Consider the following 8158-nt stretch of genomic DNA (forward strand, 5'->3'; position numbering starts at 1 on the left):
TCGCAAAAAATAGTGAAAACGGTCGCAAAGCATAATTGCGACCGTCAACGGTCGCAACATGACGGTCGTTATTATCTTGGTCGCAAAAAAAAAAAAAAATACGACCGTTTGACGGTCGCAGATTTTTAACGGCCGTTTAAACTATTTTCAACGACCGTTAAAAAAACGGTCGCAAATATTACAAATTGCGACTGCCTTATGAAACGGTCGCAAATATTGAAATTAGAGACCGTCATAAGCCGTCGCTAAAAGTATTAAAAAAAACAAAAAAAAAGAAAAAGACCCACCCGCCCACCCTTAACCCAGACCCACCCAAACCAGATCCCACCCAAACCACCACCACTGGCCATTGCCCACCCTAAACAACCATTAGGCGCCTCCGCCGCCCTCTACCCACCACCACCTTCGTCCACCTTCAACCACCAATACCCACCACCACGCACCCACCCAACCACCCTTAACCCAAAAAACAGTAAAAATAAAAATCACCTACATAATTTCGAAAAATTAAACAAAAACGAAATAAAACATCATCAAACAATTTCGAACAAAAATCCATAAAAGACATAATTCGAACAAATTTATCAAAACAATTTAACCCACAAATAAAATGCACAAAATTAAACAAAAAAATGAACAAAAATTAAATAAAAAAATCGCCCAAAAATTCAACCCAAAAATTATACCCAAAAAAAATAAACCCACAACAATTAAACCCACAAATTTGAACAAAAAAATCAAACAAAAATGAAATCAAACCCTCATAAATCGAACCTAAATTCGCATAAATAAAGAACAATTTCGAACAGAATTAACAAAAACTCAAACAAAAATCGATAACAAAATTAAACAAACATGGAAATTCGAGCAGAAAACGAAATTCAACCACAAAATTCGAAAATAAACAAAATTTTTAGAGAAATAAACATACCTTTCATAATATGTCTTCCTCTTTAGGTTAATATGGTCAAATTCGACCAAGAAAACTCCAGATCTGGAATTTTTAAGGTCGAATTTGACCATAAACACCAAACATCGTGCGTTTCTTTTAACGGTGGCTACTCTATTTTGGGTTGGTGAAGAGAGGAGATGCAAGAGGGGTCGTTCACTACTTCATTGGGAGGTGGAAAGAGGAAAGAGAGGAAAGAGAAAGAAGAAGGGTGTGAGAAAAAGAGAGGAGAAGAGGACTATGCGTGAGGAGAGAGAGAGAGGAGATAGAGAGTTGATGCATTTAGAACGGCTGCTTCTATTCTTCTAATACTAGGCTTTTGGTGGATATATCCTTATATACCCTTATTTTTTAAAATTTAAAATATCACTTTTGCGACCGGTAAGACGGTCGTAATTTTGCGACCGTTTCTCAAGCGGTCGCAATTAACACATTTTGCGACCGGTATGGCGGTCGTAATTTTGCGACCGTTTTGCAAACGGTCGTAAGTAACACATTTTGCGACCGGTACGGCCGGTCGTAACAGAATTTATTTAATTTTAAATAAAATTTCACATGCATTTTATTTTAAATATATATTTAAGTACCAACCCAAAAACGGTCGCAAGTATCATTTTTTGCGACCGTTTTCATGACAGTCGTAGAAAAACGGTCGCAATTCGGCCGAATTTTAGTAGTGCATGGCCGACGAAAACCCTAAGAACCAAGAAGCTCAATCACCCACCAAATCTGCTAGCTCACAACCAATTAACCTGGAACCTCCCATTGAATTACTTCACACCTCACCAGAACCTAAAAATACCAAGCCAAAAGCCGTTGAAGAAACCGCTACATCTTCTACCACAAGCCTCCCAAATTTCCTCGGTCGAATTGCTGAGTGGAAGAAAAGAAAAGATGAAAAAACGGAGAAATCGCAAGATGAGCAAATTCGTGAAGTAGAGGACGAACTTGAAGAGGCAAAGGATGATTCTGAGGGGGAAGAAGATGAGAAAGCCTTGAAGAGTCAGGCTGACAGGTATGTTATAGGCTATAGAATAGATGATGCATGGTGTAGAATGGTGAATTTCGAATTTCTAGATCTACTTAAGTTTCAGGGTTGGGATTACTTGTTTACTGTGAAAGCAAAAAACTATCTATATCCTCTGGCTATGGATGAATTTGTTAAGGAATGCACTAGGCGAAAATATGAATTGGTCACCGGTTCAAAACCCCCCAAGGCCACCGGTTTTGAACCGGTGGTCATTAGGGGGGTGGCAATAAACCGAAGCAAGGCCACCAGTTCAAAACCGGTGGCAAAAAGGCTTAAGGCCACCGGTTAACCGGTGGTGTAGGGAATAGTTTCAAGCCTTTAAAAATCCCACTAGCTTGAACCCCACTGTGATCATACACTAAAGTACGGTGGCGTCCAAAAGGGAAGAAGATAGAGCAAAAGAGTCGCCAACAAGTTTTTAAGGAACTTGTAAACCGTTCATAGGATGAAGGTTACACCCCTTAACGATCCAAGAGATCGTCAACTCCATAAGGTCATGAACCAAATAAGGGTTCGGGGATGATGGTACAAATCCAACCTAAAAGAGATTGAACCTGCCCTAATAATAGGCCTCTACTTTATTCTGCTCGTATTCATGTGCGCTTTCTGACTAACATACAATCAATAGGATTAACCCTAAACCTGTTTAATCTATGTTGGTTGAATTTAATGCACAAATAAATCTATTATTGGCGATCACTTGAATTATAATCAAAGTTATCCTAACAAGATTATTAATTATCTTATTAAGCGCGGTTACAAGTACCAATTCCCTTTAAACATGCAATAAAAGGTGATCAAACAATAAAGAATAAATATCAAGCAACATAATAAATAATCAACATCATTAATAATAATAATATCAATCATAATCATAATAATCAAAATCATGTTAAAGCATAGCAAGATCATAGGCATGATACTAACAAGATTAATAACAAACCCTAGCATGTCACTAAGCAATAAAAATCAAATCTTTAGCCCTAACATGATACTAACAATCATGAATATTAGGAAGAAAATAGGAAGCATCATACTTTTAATCATACTTGATATTAAAGTTACCCTAGACATGATACTAGGAATCAAAATAACAATCTAAGCATGATTTCTACATCATAATATCAATAAATCAATTAAAGTACTTACTTGGATGCCTCGTACCTCTTTCTAATAACAAAATACACGCGTTAGTAACTTCAAGGAAAATAATAATCAAAACAAGACAATTAAATTAAATAATTGAAATAGAGATTTGGAACCAAACCCTCAGAAATTAAAACCTTTCACGTCTAGGGCGAAGGCAACTTCGAATATGGCTAGGCGTATCAAGATCTAATGAATGCAGAATTTTGTATTAAAAAGAAAAGAATTAAAGAAAAAAATGAAAAATATAAATGAATGAATATAGAAGAATGATTAAAAGAATTGATTTGTGAATGAGGAGATTTGATGAATGAAGAAGAGAATTGATGAATGAATATTAATAATTGGTGATTGTTGATGAATGATGGGAAGAATATTGGTAATCGGTGATTGTTGATGAATGAAACCGGAGTTTTTAATACGATATTTATAGAAAAAATCATCCAAAAAAGATAATTTATCAAAACAGAGTCTGAAGACCACAAAACCACCTTGGCGCCAGCCCTGGCTCATTGGCGCCAAGACCAGTGGCTAGCGCCAGGCGCCAATGTTGGCGTCTGGCGCCAATCCTGATTCCAGGCGCCAAGGCCTGGGGTTGGACGCCAAATTGGAATTCAACGCGTTTTCGAAAATCTGATAAATTTCCCGTACTGGAAGATAAAATAATATAATTTCAGTCGAAAATGCTATTTGATCCAATTAAAACTCTAAAGAGTCCTAATTGAATTAGGAATGAAAAGAACCTTCTAGAATGCTCTAAACCATTCCTAATTGCATTAGGAATGATAAATCATATTAGGCCCTCCCCTAGATCATTGGGCCGTACATAAAGCTCAAACTGGGCCCAGTTTAGTAAATTGGCCATAACTTCCTCAATATTCATCGGAATTGGGCTTATAATATATCGTTGGAAAGGTCTTTGCAAGCCCCATCCAACTACACCACTATTGGACCCATATCATGGAACAACCAAACTGGATTGGCTGTTTTCTTCAAAATAAAGTTTTCAAAAACAGGGAGAAAAGAAAAGAAATAAAACTTTCCGCAACACTAGACCTTTCCACACTTTCGTTTCATTCAATTATGATTCGACGTGAAAGGCACTCATCACTGGGTTTGGTTTTGGGGAGACATAAATGGGTGTCTACAGAAGCCCCCACTTTGACTGAGTTTGGAGAAACGCAAGTTTCAAAAACGAAAGTCAAAGTATCGATAGGGACGGAGAATGACTCAGAACGTTCTGCGATCCTAAATCAATCTTGTAACGCCGATACCTGCAAAACTAGCATTAGTTAAACAGATAAAAGAGTTAAGAAACGCGTATCTTGCACCGTCGAGCACACGTCTCTGAAAGTAACCGATTGTTGCCGCTTTACTGTTGCTTTGATGACCTCCTGCAAGCTAGAGAATGTCATCCCGCTTGAAAACCGCTACGCCCGTAACTGCTTCCAATTTGGAAAATTGCTTCGCCTGAAACTATCCTCCTCCGCTTTGATAATATTCCACGTCCAAGGGAATACCATCGAAGATTGCTTCACTTGAAACAATCCTCAGTTGTTTGTGACAACTCTCCACAATCTAGGGAACGCCACCTTGCTGTTTGTTTTGACGATCTTCCGCAATCTAGGGAACGTCGTCGATCAATGTTGCTACATCTTGAGCCTTTTCTTGAATCATAGTGACAACCTTTCCAATCATAGCAAAAGTCGTCGAAGACTGCCCATCTCGTGCTATCTTCTCAAATCTTGGGTGACAACCTCCACAATCTTAGCGAATGCCGTCGAAGACCGCCCATCTCGTTCTATCTTCTCAAATCTTTGGGTGACAACCTCCACAATCTTAGCGAATGCCGTCGAAGACCGCCCATCTCGTGCTATCTTCTCAAATCTTTGGTGACAACTTCCACAATCTTAGCGAACGCTGTCGAAAATAACTCTACTTGAAGTCATCCTTAGTTGTTGCGATAATATTCCAAAGAAAATTACCGAAGACCAACACTTGTCGATCTTTAAAGCTCGCTCAAACTTTGCTTCCGCTATGCCTGTACGTCGGCGCTTTCGTTGCTTTGAACGTATACATCGGTGCCTTTTCTGCTTTTGAGACAATGCCTAAACGCTTTAAGCTAAGTGAGACGGTCTTTCATCAGGTCGATCACTTATTGCAATTGTAATCAAACTGACTACTTAATCATGTCAAATTGCTTATAGGGGATAACTGGCGTACCAAGGAACCCGAAATTGCTGTATGAAGTCGAAATCACCTTTCTGAGATGCTTCGAGCTCTGTCGTTGCTGAGATATCTCTGGAGCCAAGAATTGACTCTGTCGCCGAATGCTGTGATAGGGTCTTCCCTGTTCTGCTGCACCTGTGTTTATTTTGACTATAGAACTTTGCCAATTTCTTTAATTATCTTAGGGTTGACCTAAGGCTTAAAATTATCTTAGGGTTGACCTAAGGTTTAGTGTTGCTTGACTCATTGACTTGACACGGCTCAAGGTATAAACTTGACTCGATATGTTGACTGACTCGAGGTTGACTCGACTCGAAGTGAAATGACATGTGTTAGATTCAAATCAAAGTTATATGACACGACATGACTCAATGTGTACATGACTCTTGAATGCAGAAAAGCAAAAAAAAATTCGTCATTTGTGGAGGGTACCGACTTTCTCCCGAAAAAGAAAGACGTGAAAAAGAATCGAAAGTGAAGTTTGAAGATGCATGTTGAATGAGCTTAGTCAAATGTCATTTGATACTATCTCTCAAGGTGCAAGGATTAATTCATCCTAGGCTATCTCAACTATTGACTCCATGATGAAAGTATTTTGGGTAACTTAGGCACGGAGGCTAAGCACTTCATACTTCTATGTAATGACAATTATGAGTGATGAGTGATATGACAAGGCATGCTTCATTGTTATGTTAAGATTTCGTGACAAAGGGTTCCTAAGAGAAGTATATTTGGTCATGTATGCGTGATGTGTGTGATAGTGACACTAAAGCTAAGCTAGGCCGCAAGAGCTAAGTGTGTGGAAAAATATATTGTTAGAAGAGCCAAATAATGGTGACTCTTAGGCTAGGTAAGCTAATGATGTAGGGATCAAGCCCCCAAGTCTAGCTCTACCTGAATAGGGATGAGCATTGGAGATCCCTTGATATGATCATGGTACAAGTGTATGAATGTGAATATGAATGCATGTTTATTACGGCCGCACCTCGATGTGAGGTTGCCTACGTATCCGTTAGGAATCAGGCTGAACGTAGCTCTAGCCAAACCTCGCACAAGTGTGTGTATACCTCAAAAAGGTGTTTTAAGGGTTGTAACGTGGTTAGGCTAAAGGCTGAAGAAGAAGGGGATAAAGGCTCAAGACCCTAGATAAGCCCCCAAGGCGTGCAACCTTGCTTTTGAATATTTGTATTTTTATGCTTGAGTTTCTACTCTTTTTTTTAGCTCTCTTTGCTTTAGCATTTATTTTATTTTTATAAGTGTGAGCAATCTCGATCATGCGGTCTATCACTCACTTGGCATTCATGTTTCTCAGGCACGGTACCGAGCACTCGATAAGAGACGCAATCTGAGACGTGTTCTTATCGAAGATATTTTCATATCAAAGACATTGGAACACTTGCCTTTTTGTACACTTTTATTTATTATTTTTTTTTGCTTATTTTTGCTATTTTAATCTTTGAATTTGCTCAAGCTTTCTTTAGAATTGCAAAAGTTACACACCATCCCATCCCTAGGTTAGGTAGATGTAGGTTGAAAAAAGAAAGGTTTATCATTAGACGAGGCTCAAAGTGGTTTGTGAAGAAAGGATTGTATATCTGAAGGGTGAAATGAGATATGATGTGGCTACAAGGGATGCCTCAAATCATTGGTATACCTTGTGCTTAATTCGACATTTTTTTTTAATGCAATGTAATGAAATGATCATATGCAAGGAAATAAATGCTCATTTTATTAAAGAGGAAAATAAAGAATCTACAAAGTTAATCTAAGGAAAGGAAAAAGGTGCCTATTCTAGACTTATTGGGGAAGGGGTAAATGAAAAAAAGAAATAGAAAAAGAGGTCATAAAATCTTGTCGTTGAAGCTCGCCTCTTATCTTGTGTTGTTTCCTTTATCATCACTCGCTCTTCTTGTTAACTGGAGGCATGGGAAGCTTGTTATTATCAATCAAATGTTGGATAGCCTCCTTTAGCTTCCAATAGCTCTCAGTAGTATGACCCCTACCTTGATGGTACTTGCAGTGTTCGTCTGGATTCCAACTAGGCAATCTCTTTTCAGGTGCAGGATCTTGAATAGGTCCAATGGGAGTAATGAGTCCTTTGGCATGGAGTCGATCGAAGGCAGTATCGTAGCTCATCCCAATGGGGGTGAAGTCTTTCCTTAGTTGCTTCTTAGATCCTTGGTTATCCATGGCTAAAACTTCACTGAGATCAAAGGTACTAATATTGTTACTAGAGTGGGCGTTTTCGGAAGAAGAAGGATTGTCGTTCTTCTTTCCTTTCCAGCCACCGTGGTTACTATTGTTAGTAGCTTTTTTCTTTGCAAGGTTATCTTCGATTTCAATTCCGATGTCATAAACGGCCTTGAAAGTATTCAAATTGTGTTGATATTTTAGGTGCTTCGAATACTTTTCTTGGAGATTCTTGATAAACATCCTCACAGATTCCTTTTCAGTGGGGACTTCAATCATCTTAGCGGAAGTTTCCCTCCACTTATTAAAGAAAGAAATAAAGCCTTCATTTTCTTTTTGTCTTAGCATCTCAAGTTGTCTATGGTCGGTTTCAACTTGGGTATTGCACTTGTACCTATCAACGAAAGCGTTTACTATCGATTCCCAGGTAGAGGTTTTTTCTTTGTCAAGGGAGAAGAACCATTGTTGGCAAACGGTTTCAAGAGATAGTGGGAACAGAGAGGGGAAAACCTTCTTATCGATACCCTTAATGGTCATTATAGTTTTGAAAGCTCTTAGATGGAAATAAGGATTATCTGTTGCCTTGAATTTTGGGATGTCGTTGGCATTGAACT

The sequence above is a fragment of the Chenopodium album genome, chromosome 6 (genome assembly GCF_948465745.1).
Source record: "Chenopodium album chromosome 6, dcCheAlbu1.1, whole genome shotgun sequence".
NCBI lineage: Eukaryota > Viridiplantae > Streptophyta > Magnoliopsida > Caryophyllales > Amaranthaceae > Chenopodium > Chenopodium album.